The sequence below is a fragment of the Solanum dulcamara genome, chromosome 8, assembly GCF_947179165.1.
Source record: "Solanum dulcamara chromosome 8, daSolDulc1.2, whole genome shotgun sequence".
Taxonomy (NCBI): domain Eukaryota; kingdom Viridiplantae; phylum Streptophyta; class Magnoliopsida; order Solanales; family Solanaceae; genus Solanum; species Solanum dulcamara.
In genome coordinates this window covers 22,873,012-22,884,841 of record NC_077244.1, presented here as the reverse complement: position 1 = coordinate 22,884,841, position 11,830 = coordinate 22,873,012, and the positions used below count along the sequence as shown (strand labels likewise).

General features: G+C 39.3%; 1 pseudogene; it reads right to left on the bottom strand.

The window, feature by feature from the left end:
- Positions 1-7,184: 7,184 nt before the first annotated feature.
- On the bottom strand, positions 7,185-8,808 carry LOC129899846 (uncharacterized; annotated as a pseudogene).
- Positions 8,809-11,830: the final 3,022 nt, after the last annotated feature.

Here is an 11,830-nt window from a genome sequence, read left to right as displayed (position 1 = left end):
TATAGACCCCGAATCTGAACCTCTCAAACTCTAGTCTATGCTAAGATCACCCATGGGTGGTTGGCTACCCTATGAAGCAATTAAGTAATGTCGCTTGAATAGGCTGGCTAGATTGACCCTACTGAAACTATGGGCAAGATCTATCATATGAGTCCCTGGGCCTGGATCAAAACCCATTGTAGCTGCCCTAGTAGAGAGCCCTCTTGTCGCTGCCCTCGTGGGCCTCATGACGAATGTGCTCTATAATCTAGGCATGGTCCACCACATCCAAAAAAGATCACCCTCCAAAAGCCATCAGCTCTGTCTCAATCTTTAACTGAAATCTGAGTTCACACATAAAACAACAGACTCTCTCCTCCTCGTTAGGCAATATCATAGTGGCATGGCGTCATAGCTTATGGAACCTTGCCTCGTACTTTGAAATGGTCATAGAGCCCTATTCCAACATGTAAAATTAATCAAGAAGTTTGTCTATGACACTCCATGGTATATACCTACCCAACAAAGCCTCTAAAAACTCATTTCATGATACTGGTGGTGACCCAGCTAGCCTGGTCTATAGATACGAGTGCCACTACTATCTGGCAGGTCTGAGGAATTGATGAGCAATGAATTTGGTTCCTCTCAACTCCACAACTCTCAAGGATTGTAGCTGCTACTGGTAATCAGCAACACTTCGGCGTCCTCCTCTATAGCCCTAGAAAATATAGGTGGGGACAATCTCTGGAACACCCTTAGCATCTTCTGCTCGCATAGAGACGCGGCCCCATCGGCTATAACTGGTTGATCAATGATGGGGGATAGTGGCCGCTGAATTTCTAAAGTCATTGCTGCAGGCTAACCCTACTGAACTAGCATGGCTATAGCGATAGCTAGGGCCTACTGCTGCATACGCCCTAGTACTGTCAAAAGTGATGGCCGCCTACAGCTCGGGAGCCATAATTGGTATGGGTCGGCCCCACCAACTGGTGATGAATGGGCTCTACCTGAGGCTCCACCTTATGCTTCGGTGTCTTCTCTCTCTCTTAGGTTGGTGTTGCAACCCTAGCACGACCTCGGGCCTAGGTGCATTACCCCCGACTGTAGTATCGTGCATGTGAGCCATCTTGTAAAAAGAGTGGAACAAGTGAGATTTATGAAATCAATAAGAAACTCACTTCACGGAAGTGATGCAAAAAAGATAGAGTTCCTAACGACATTTTGTAGCCTTCTAAAGATAAGTTACAAACGTCTCCGCACTGATTCGCATGACTCTACTAGATATTAGCTATGTACAAGTGAGACTGGTGAACTTGGGGCTCTGATACCAATTTGTCCCTACCTAATTTCTCGAGTCATGATAACACCTACTATAACTCCCCAATAGGTAAGCCAACCCATATCTCGGAACTACGAGTAATAAGATTAAGGGCCGAAACTAAATAGTACTAAGATAATATAGAAATAACATGAATAATGAAAGGACAACGAGTAAATATATATACATCAAAAATATAAGATCTCTTCCAAAACTTGAAAGTCATAGGTATGGAGATACTACAAAATACTGATACAAGCCCCAAAAGTGGACCACCAAAACAAGAATGTCTCAAAAAGACAAAAGACAAGTCAAATATATACAAATGGAGACAAAAAGATCCCAAAATGCCAACTTCTCGCCCTCGTGTCCAGTGTAGACTGTCATTGGCCCAAATCAGTATTGGTAACTAGTGCTCGGACCTGCATCACAAAAATAGATACAGAGTATAGTATGAGTACCAAAACAACAGGTACTAGTAGGCATCATAGGCTGACTGAGCTTGAAAAGTAAAATCATAAAGAAGAGATACAATCTGAAATAAATAACTAAATAAGATAGAAAATAAGGAGATGCATACGAGTGTAAGGAGCTAAGTGTATCTAACTAAACCTAACTAGACCCCCATAATCCCAAAAGGTACACTCGTGTGCAAGTTTAAGTAAAAATCTAAGCTAACCCCCATAAGCCTGACGGATACACAGAATTGCTAAAACTACTAAGAAAGATAAATGGTTAGTCCAGTGACGGAAAAGCATAGCCTGGATCATGAACTGCGGTTAGCTTCCAAGTAACCAATAATATCCAATAGTAATGGCCCATCTAAGAAGTCCAATGCCCGGACTTCGAACCGTGAATGAGTATCAAAGGGGGCAAATCAAAAGAAATCTCCAAATAGTCAATATGGATAGCCTAGCTTAAGAAGTACAGCATTTGACACTCGAACTGTGGATGTGTCTCAAGGGGACAAGAGTCTGTGACCTAGTAAGTCATCTTCATAGAGGATAAGTGGGCAGCATGACCAGACCTGAATCTGTCACGATAACGGCTACCAAAAGATATCATGTCATCTCGTCATAGTGTAACCACCATGGATTTACTTCCAATCTCAGATAATCCATTAAATACTTCCAAGATTGACACAAACCAAATCCTGAATTTCCAGATGAAGCCCCAAAGCTCAAATCGTCCATGAACAAGTCATAAAAAGAGGGACAAGGGGTAGAAGGTTATCAAGCTGAGGTAGCGCCTAATCTAAGGCTCAAACTACCAGAACTGAGCATGTTATTTCAGTCTACAAAGAGTTAAGCCGTGTGATTCGACGTCGAAGTAAAAACAAGGTCTAAGGCTCCAACTATCACAAGTCTATGGAAACACTAGTCTAAGCCTACACTAAGCCCCACATGCTCATAATCAATAGAAAATAGTCAAAACAAGGCCACAAGGTATGGATGATCAACGTAAAACTAATCACATGCTCGCAAGTTTCCAAAATTCCCCGAAATAAACCTAAGGCATGATTTCTAACACCTAACCATGGTTCAATAGCTATCCAGCCCAAATTCAAACTAATCCACATGCATTCACATAATCTAGCTCAATCTAAGGAATAAGAAGCTATAGCCTACCTGTAGGCCGATATTGCATGCTCTAAATTACAAAACCAGAGCTTTCCCCTTTCAAACGGCCTCCAAACATTGCACGATATCAAATAGCTAAATAACGTTAAATGGTTTTTTTGACATTAAAATTATTAAATTCAGAGACAGATTATTTCAAAGTCAAAAATGGGAATGAGGAACCCGCTCTGGTAATTTCGGAATTGACTCTGTGAAATGTCCCATTTACCACCCCAAACTTGTGTTCTAAAATGGAACACAATTCAGGGTTCAAATCAGCGAAAACAAGAACATGTATCAAAACTCTAGTTAAGCTCAAGAACAAGGCCATGACAGTACTTTAAGTCGAAAATTTACCTCAAAACAAGACTCAAAAACACCTTCCGATCACTCCACTGAATACTCCCAGCAATTACCCACAAATTTAGTCATTTAATTCCTTCATCCTCATCACATAATCCGTGACAACAACAACTAAAATACTAAATAAAATCAGCTCGCCAACTTCAATTAAAACAGCCCCTACGGCTTCAACAACACTCTAACACCAATATACATAATTTCATACATCCAATTCACATTTACACATTCACCATACGTCCAAATTCATCTGAAAACATATAGAAAATAATTAACTCTTACCTTAACAAATTGGCTTCTTAAGTTGGCTGAAACTCGTGGATTACACGTTAGGCCTTCTTGCTCCTCCAATGATTAATTCACATTGTTAATCACCTCTGATTGGTTGAAACTACCTTAGATAATTAATTTATGAATCAAAATTTGGGACCTTGACTTGCTTCAGCCATGACCGTGAGTTGCCATGGCTTAGACTCTCTTTCTTTCTCTCTAGGTTAGGTTGAAGAAGAATGAGATAAATGACTAGCAATTAGTCATTACTAGGCTTATATATTCTTCCTTAGGGGTTGGACACGTGTCCACCATGATGACATGTGTCCCACTATTATCCATACACCAATCAGCTTCTGTCACATGTCTTGGTAGGGCCCACTTAGGGGTCTAACCATGAATAATTAATCCCTAATTTTCATTAATATTTTTAGACTAAATAAAATCTATAACCAATTCGTGTATTAATTAAAATCGAGAATAAAAATCTCTATCTCGCATCCCAGAATGATCTTGTCCATACTTTAAGAAAGTAGGAGCATCACCTCCTTAATTCCTGCCATAAGTTTGTAAGTAGTTGCATCACCTACTTGCCCTTTTCATTTAAAATGCAGTCCATATATTCTAAGGAGGTGCATCACCTACTTGAAGGAGGTGCACCACCTACTTGTTCTTTTTAGGAGGTTAGCAATTAGTCTTACCTTAAGAACTTGTGTGATCCTTACTGCTTAAGCTAGATTTGTAATCAAGTAGCTTAATTATGTAAGACATCCGAACCAGTAGCTTAAGCAAATAGATCGATTACTATGAAAATTTATTTAGCCTCGAACCCTTTTGAAATCCTTCCAACCCTATTTCAAACCATAGCTACTCACATAGAACTAGTCTATGGAAAATATAGGGTGTTACATCCTCCCCTCCTTAGGATCATTTGATAATATCATGGATAATATGGATCACATGGCAGCTTTAGAGGAGCTCAAAAACTTTCCAATGTACAAAAGTATGGGATAAAATATTTGGGGTAATTCCGTTCATAGGTTCTGAGTATAATTCATGATTCTTATTCCCTTCTTGATGCTAAAACTCTTAAAGTAGTTGAGCTACTGCCCTTGAGTCTTCTATTCATTGGACAGTAGTTGGTATGTGAAAGTACCTGTTATTAAAGACTCTAAATGATTAATGTCCTTAACTTTCATAAGTTGTTCGAATTATCTTGATACGTGTCTATGACTCTTGAGGATTTATTTAATATAGCTCATAATGACATTCAAAGAGTACTGAACATGACTATCGTCCTAATACTCAAGTATTAATTAGCCTACTTATCTATTGAGTCTCAAATGATGATCTAAATGCATATGGTTACTCACTAATCTACTCATGCATACTATTATTACATCTTTTACTGAGTCATGGGCCGAGTATGTTATCATGCACATTTTTACAACATCATTCACCGAGTTCCACGATGGGCCGGGTATGATATACGTGCACATGACTTTATTCACCGAGTCCCTTACTAGAGGGTCGGGTACAATATATATATATGATAATATGATGATACAATTATGACAGCGAGTCCCATAGGGTATAGTATATGATAATGATATGCATGATTTGTTTTATAAGGCACAGGTATAGTGATTTCTTGATTATCACACTTGTCTCCTGGACTCTCTACTTCAGTTATGATCTTTCTTATGGTATTTTATGCTTTATATGCTCAGTACGTATTTCGTACTGACCCTCTCTCTTCGGGAGGCTGCTTTTTATGCCCGCATGTGCAGATACTCTCTTTGGTGATCCACCAGCTTAGGACTTCTATTCAACTGTCTTGGAGTGCTCCCTTGTCCTGGAGCCTAGACTTTTGGTACAGATCCTTTTTGATGTGTATATATATTTATTTAGGGGTACGGCAGGGCCTTATCCCGCCATATGAAACCGTTGATACTCTTAGAGGTATGTAGACATATGCGTGAGTTTTGTGTATATATGTTCAGTTGTGTCTATATGACTAATATTTTAGGACATTTCCATTCGTAGTGGAAGCCTTTTCGGCTTACATATATACATATTTTGGGATGTTGTATGTAGTGGCAGCCTTGTCGGCTTAAGTACTATGTTATTTTTTTATGGTTGTGACTCCTCAAGAGAGAGGTTGCTTCGATATATATATATATATATATATGTGTGACAGTTTCGAGACAATATTCCATTCGTATAAGTTCCATATCATCTTTAGTTGCGGATTGATTATAGACCACAAGTGTTTACATGAGTGTCCAATTTGGGCACTAGTCACGGTCTATGGGGTTGGATTGTGACAGCGCATTGCTGAGACGTCTTCTTCACCGCCCCCTAAAAAGAGGCGTGTTGTTCAACTAAAGAAAACGTCTCAAGCAGGAGCGGGTAAGCTTAAAAATCCAGAACAACCTTCACAAATTCCAAAAAAATCAAACACAAATGCAGGTGAACCTGGTCTTTCGCATCCTTCACCAGTTGTAACTGAACCTCATGTCAAATCTGTTAATAGACAAGTAAAGACACATCTTAAGAAATATGTAAGTTTTTGACATTTCTTTATTATTTTTCTCTATGGATCTTCCAAATATAATAATCCACATATTCTTTAGTTTAATAAGGTTGACAAAAGGCTCAATGCACTTGAAGAGTTAATAAAAAAGAATGAAAAAAAATTCAATGCAATTGAGGAGTTAATCAAAATCAATCACAAGGAGGTTTTACAAGGCAGTGCAAAGGGAGTCCATTCTCCTCGGAAAGTAGTCATTTCTAATAAAACTTATGTATCTAGGTGTTACTAATTATAATTTTATTATTTCCATAGTTGCAGGATATGAGTGGCATATATAGGGATGGTGTTCTTTTTAAACAACAAACACTTGTCACTATTGTTGAATAGTCAATTAAGGACCCTAAGCATTTAGATGCCCACAAAGAACAAGAAGATGGTCAAGTTGTTTAAATTTGGCAGTTTGATACATTTGTTTGCAGAAAAATATTTAATGAGAGATACCTTCATCCTTGAACATTTAGATTTAGGATCAAAATCTCTTCAAATCTTCTACCTAATGTTTCCTTTGTATAAGAGGTAATTTCGTTGTTTTTGCAGTGCCAAGAACCAAAGAGAATTCTTGCTTCCTCCAACAAGTCTATTATAGGTAGCTGTTGTGCCTCAACTCGGCAACCATTGATACATTCCACAATGTTTGAAGTCATCATTCTCCCCTTGTTTATTGTTGCATGAACTCTTGACCACTTCTCATACCCAGCATTTTTAAGATAATCCTTAACCCTGTGATCAAAAGTTTGTACAAACATTCTTCCAAATGTGTCATATACAAGCATAATGGGGAACATTTGGAAATACAATGCTGACACTCTTCATGATACTTTCATTTTTGTCCGATACAACACATATCTTTTCTCGCTCGCCAATACATTTTTGAACTGCCTAAAAAATCATGTCTAGGAACAATCATTTTTCGTGTCTACAACTCCATAAGCTAAAGGAATTATGCATCCTAATCACAAAAAATATATGTTAATAATATTATATTTTTAACCAATAATAGTTAACCAAATGTATCAAATTTGAATCTTTAAAATAAAATTATTCAACCAATATAGAAAGAATCTAACCAACAAAGAATATCTGCTCCATCAAGTGTGCTTGCTAATACAAAGGCCCCCTTGTAGGCTGCACTAAGATGTGCACCGTCAACCACAATTATAGGTTTGCAGAACTCAAACCCTCTGATAAAGGGCCTCAATGCTATGAACAAATACATAAGTTGATTTTTTCCTGACTTTTGCATCCTTATATAAGAATTTGGATACATAGTATTGAGCATATGTATGTATTTGACATATTTTTGTAACCATCAGCAAGTTTGCCCCTTATCATCTCTAGTGCATGTTCCTTAGCCCGCCATGCTTGTTGGTAAGAAATCCCAATCCCATAGAAGGCTCTAACATCTTATATTATATCATTTGGATTATGAATTATTTTATGATTGAACGACTTAGGAGCAGTTAATTCACTTAAAAAACAAATGTAATTTGAACCTTTGTTAATGCCCGGTCTCTTAATGGACATGTATGTTCACTATTGAAGTACCTAATTTTGAATATCTCTGAATTTTTTCGACAAGATGCTTTCATAGTCCAACTACAGTCATCCGATAAACACACTAAAACATAGCTGCACAATTATATATGAACGAATTCAATATAATAGTTACAATATTAAAGCACAAATTAATATTGTATAAATAGCATTAAAAAAGATACGTAAAATTTTAATAATGTATCATAACTTTTACGTCATAGCTGTCTAATAAAACTTATTGTCTGCATCTCTCCACATCTGATACAATACATAATTAAATTCTTAATTGATATATTTTTAAAATTTCCATGTCCTACGTATCTTATATAATGTATCAAATACCAAATCCCACATTAAAGATTTTTAAAATTATCAAAAATTGATGAATTATAATGTATCATATACATGCACAAAATAATACAAGTTTCTGATAGTAATTTATACTTTATAATTCAACAATTTTTCATATATCAGTGTCAACAATATATACGCAACACCACAACCATATCTTCGTATCTTATTAAGTATAAACAAATACTTACGTACCTTTTAACATTAGATCACTTAACCTTGAAGTTAAAGTTATTATCAATATTGTATTTCGCCATTACTGATACAAGGGTTGCTTTGTCTTTGTACAGTTGTTTCTCCTTAACCTTTGTGTTTTGTGTATTAGTAATGTAGTTTGTTGTTTTTAATTTAGGAATATAGCATGAATCACCAATTTTTGATTCAACCACCGCTAACGCTTGTGTATCAAGTCCAGATCCTTCAACATAAACAATTTTACCTACAGTTGCATCAAAACATTGTATTTGTTCATAATTTCTGTCGGATGTATCAACACATAGTGAATACATAGAGATTTCAGACTCTGTTTTTCTCACCTCCAAATACAACCTTAACCCCATGTCGTTCCTAATAAACATTGGAGATGTATTTTCTTCGACAATATATCGTATTTAGATATTTTTCCTCTTCTCATCTATTTCCAATTCTGTTGCAATGGCGATTTTGAGATTGACAAACGAAATCGTTTGTCCAACTACAATTCCATCACTTTTGTAGCCTGAATAGTTAACTTCACTCTCCCAATTTTCAGAATGCCTCAATATAATAACAACATTCATTTTTGTATCAGCAAAGAAATTTGGATTTGATTTTGTTTTTGAAAAAATTTCTTCGAAAAGTATTTTGAGAATAAAAATCGATTTGAAAAGAATCAGTTACGTTTTGATACAAGAGAGTTTGATTGCCAATTATATTCCGTGATTTTTGGGATTTAATAACTAATTTCTGTTAATTTAATTTTTTCTATAATTAATTGAAAGATTTTTGTATGTATCAACGAGCCTATTGTCACGGACTTAAACTTCAACTAAGACCTCCGTGCGGCACTTGACAACTTACTCACGAATCTTTCACGATCTTGCAAGCTCAAGTAAGCCTTTAAGACTAGATCGCTAAGGGAATGCTAGATTGTAAGAAAGACAAGAGAGCTTTTATGAAGAAGGCTTTTGTATTGCTTTGGAAGAATGCTTGATTGCTTGATGATTTGCTACAAATGAATGCCCCCTCTATTTATACTACTCCTTAGGGGCTTAAGTGTAAATAAAAATTACTACACAAGTCCTTCCATATTTACAAACTAATCCCTCTTCTAGATTTCTCTACACAACTAGAAGATTCTAAGGACTTTCCATGCAAATCCATGAAATTCTAAAGTCTTCCAAGGAAATTCTCCACATGTCTCTAGAACTTTTCACTATGGACTAGCATTTTTCCTATGTAAGGCTTCCACATGGGCAACTTTGTGACATGTAGCACTTACGTGATGCTTATGTGGCGTGATGATGTGGCGGGTCATCACACTCTCCCCCACCTGATGTTGCGACGACCTCGGCGCACTGCTGCTACAAAAGCTCCCGAATTTTGTCTTTAAGCTACCACAAGTATTTATATCATTCCTATGTGGCCTCCTTCGAAAATTGTCTCTCCCCGTGGACGAGGAATATGGCAGTGTCCTGTTGTCCCAATTTTTGCCCAGTTTAGTCAACACTGGCCTCCATCCTTCTTGGCACCTTAGAGGCAAGTGTCTAAACTTCTTCGGCATCACGCCCTTCTTCATGCAAGGTGGCAATGCCTCTCCAACACCATTTTCTTCACTCAAACTCGTAATGGTGTCTATGAACGTCGGTACTCCCTCCTCTAGTCCCTTCTCAAGCTGCATGGCCGAAAGTTGGGTTGGTCCTTTCGTCTTTGGCACCTTGACTAGGGGCACCATACATAATCCCTCTTGCTCCATAACCACGAGTTGTTGGAGGTAGGGGTCGATCACCGTATGGCATCGCTGGAAGAACTCCTACCCAAGGATGATATCAAAGATATCTAAGGGAGCGACGGTAAAGTTAGTCTTACCTTTCCATTTTCCCAATGTGATGTCTACTCCTTGAGCGACTCCGCACACCGGTGTCAGGGGTGCATTAACCATTCTGAGGCGGGCGTCACTTGGACTGTAACTTAGCCCCAACTTCATAGCTGCTGACTTGGTCATTATGTTGGCCTCTACACTTGTGTCAACCATTGCATGAATGGGTCATCCATTGATCATGATGTCTACATATTGTGCGCCATACTCCTTCGGCTTTCCTGATTGCTTTGCGATAGCTCCGCATAGTCCAATCAGGCCCAATTGCATTGTGTCTGAATCTTTCTCTTGCCCTTGTGCATCTTTCCCCTTCCATTCCCGTAGGATGACACCAAGGTTCTTCGGTTCAGGACACCTTGCATAGCCATGCGGCCCTCCGTATATGTAGCATCCATTCCCCTTTGCATTTTGTGCCTTTTTATCGGCATCGCCTTGTCGTCCAGCCTTCTTACCATCGAACTTATGGTTGTCATGGTTTTTGGGATGAGGTTGTTTCTCTTCACAATCTCCCCCACCTTGGTCATGACTACCTCTCGTCTCGTCTTCTCTTCCTCGGTCATGCTTGTCATGCCTGAAGTCTATCAAAGCTTCGTCTTGTGTGATGGCCTCATCGATGGTGCTGACTTGGCGACGCTCCAACTCCGTCTTGGCCCAACTCTATAGTCCATATATGAAGTGGAAGAGCATGTCTTCATCCGTGAGGTTGGGAATCTGAAGCGTGAGAGTAGTGAACTCCTTCACATAGGCCCGTATGCTACCCGTTTGCTTCAATTCCCGAAACTTGCGTTTGGCCTCATAGATGACATTGTTGGGGAAAAAGGCCTTCTTGAACTCGTCTCGGAATTGCTCCCAGGTGTTGATTGTGCATAGACCCTTCCCGATCTCAGACTCCTTGCGCTTCCACCACAACATAGCCATCTCCGAGAGATATAACACGGCTGTGTTGATCCTCGTCTCGTCATTCTTCACTTTGTTACACTTGAAGTAATTCTCCAAGTGCCAAAGGAAGTTCTCCACCTCTTGTGCATCACGGGCACCTTTGAATATAGGTGGCTTGGGAGCCTCAATCTTGGCCTCCCTGTCCGCACTGGACGTCATGCATCTCCCAGCATCTATATCTCCTTTGAGTGCTGCCATCTCGGCCTTCATGGTCTCCATCGTGCTTAGCGCGTCCATGAGCCGACACTCCAAGGAAGTGATCACCTCCTTCACCTCGTACTCGGCAGCCTTGCGCACCTCCAACTCCTTCCGGATGTTGTCGTTCTCCTCAAGGGTGAACTCCTCTAGAGACTTGAACTTGCCGTCGACCTTGTTCAAGCACTTGCTTAATATCTCCACAGCTTGCCGGGCAGCATCCACCCTTGCAATCCACTCCATGCCGGGCGTGACGTCCACGGGCTCCTCGCCTCGCTCATCGTCACTCACCTTAGTGGCCGAGGGTGAGTAGGATGTTAGGGCCTCGCTTGGTGTAGGCTCAAGCGACACCTCCTCATTTCTCTTAGAGTTTTTCCTTCCCTTGCGGTGCTTTCTTCCAACATCTTGCTTGACGTTGGTGGCGGTAGTGGCGTTGATGTCTCCCTCACTTGCCATATCCCTTAGTAGAACCTCGCTCTGATACCACGTTGTCACGGACTTAAACTTCAACTAAGACCTCCGTGCGACGCTTGACAACTTACTCACGAATCTTTCACGATCTTGCAAGCTCAAGTAAGCCTTTAAGACTA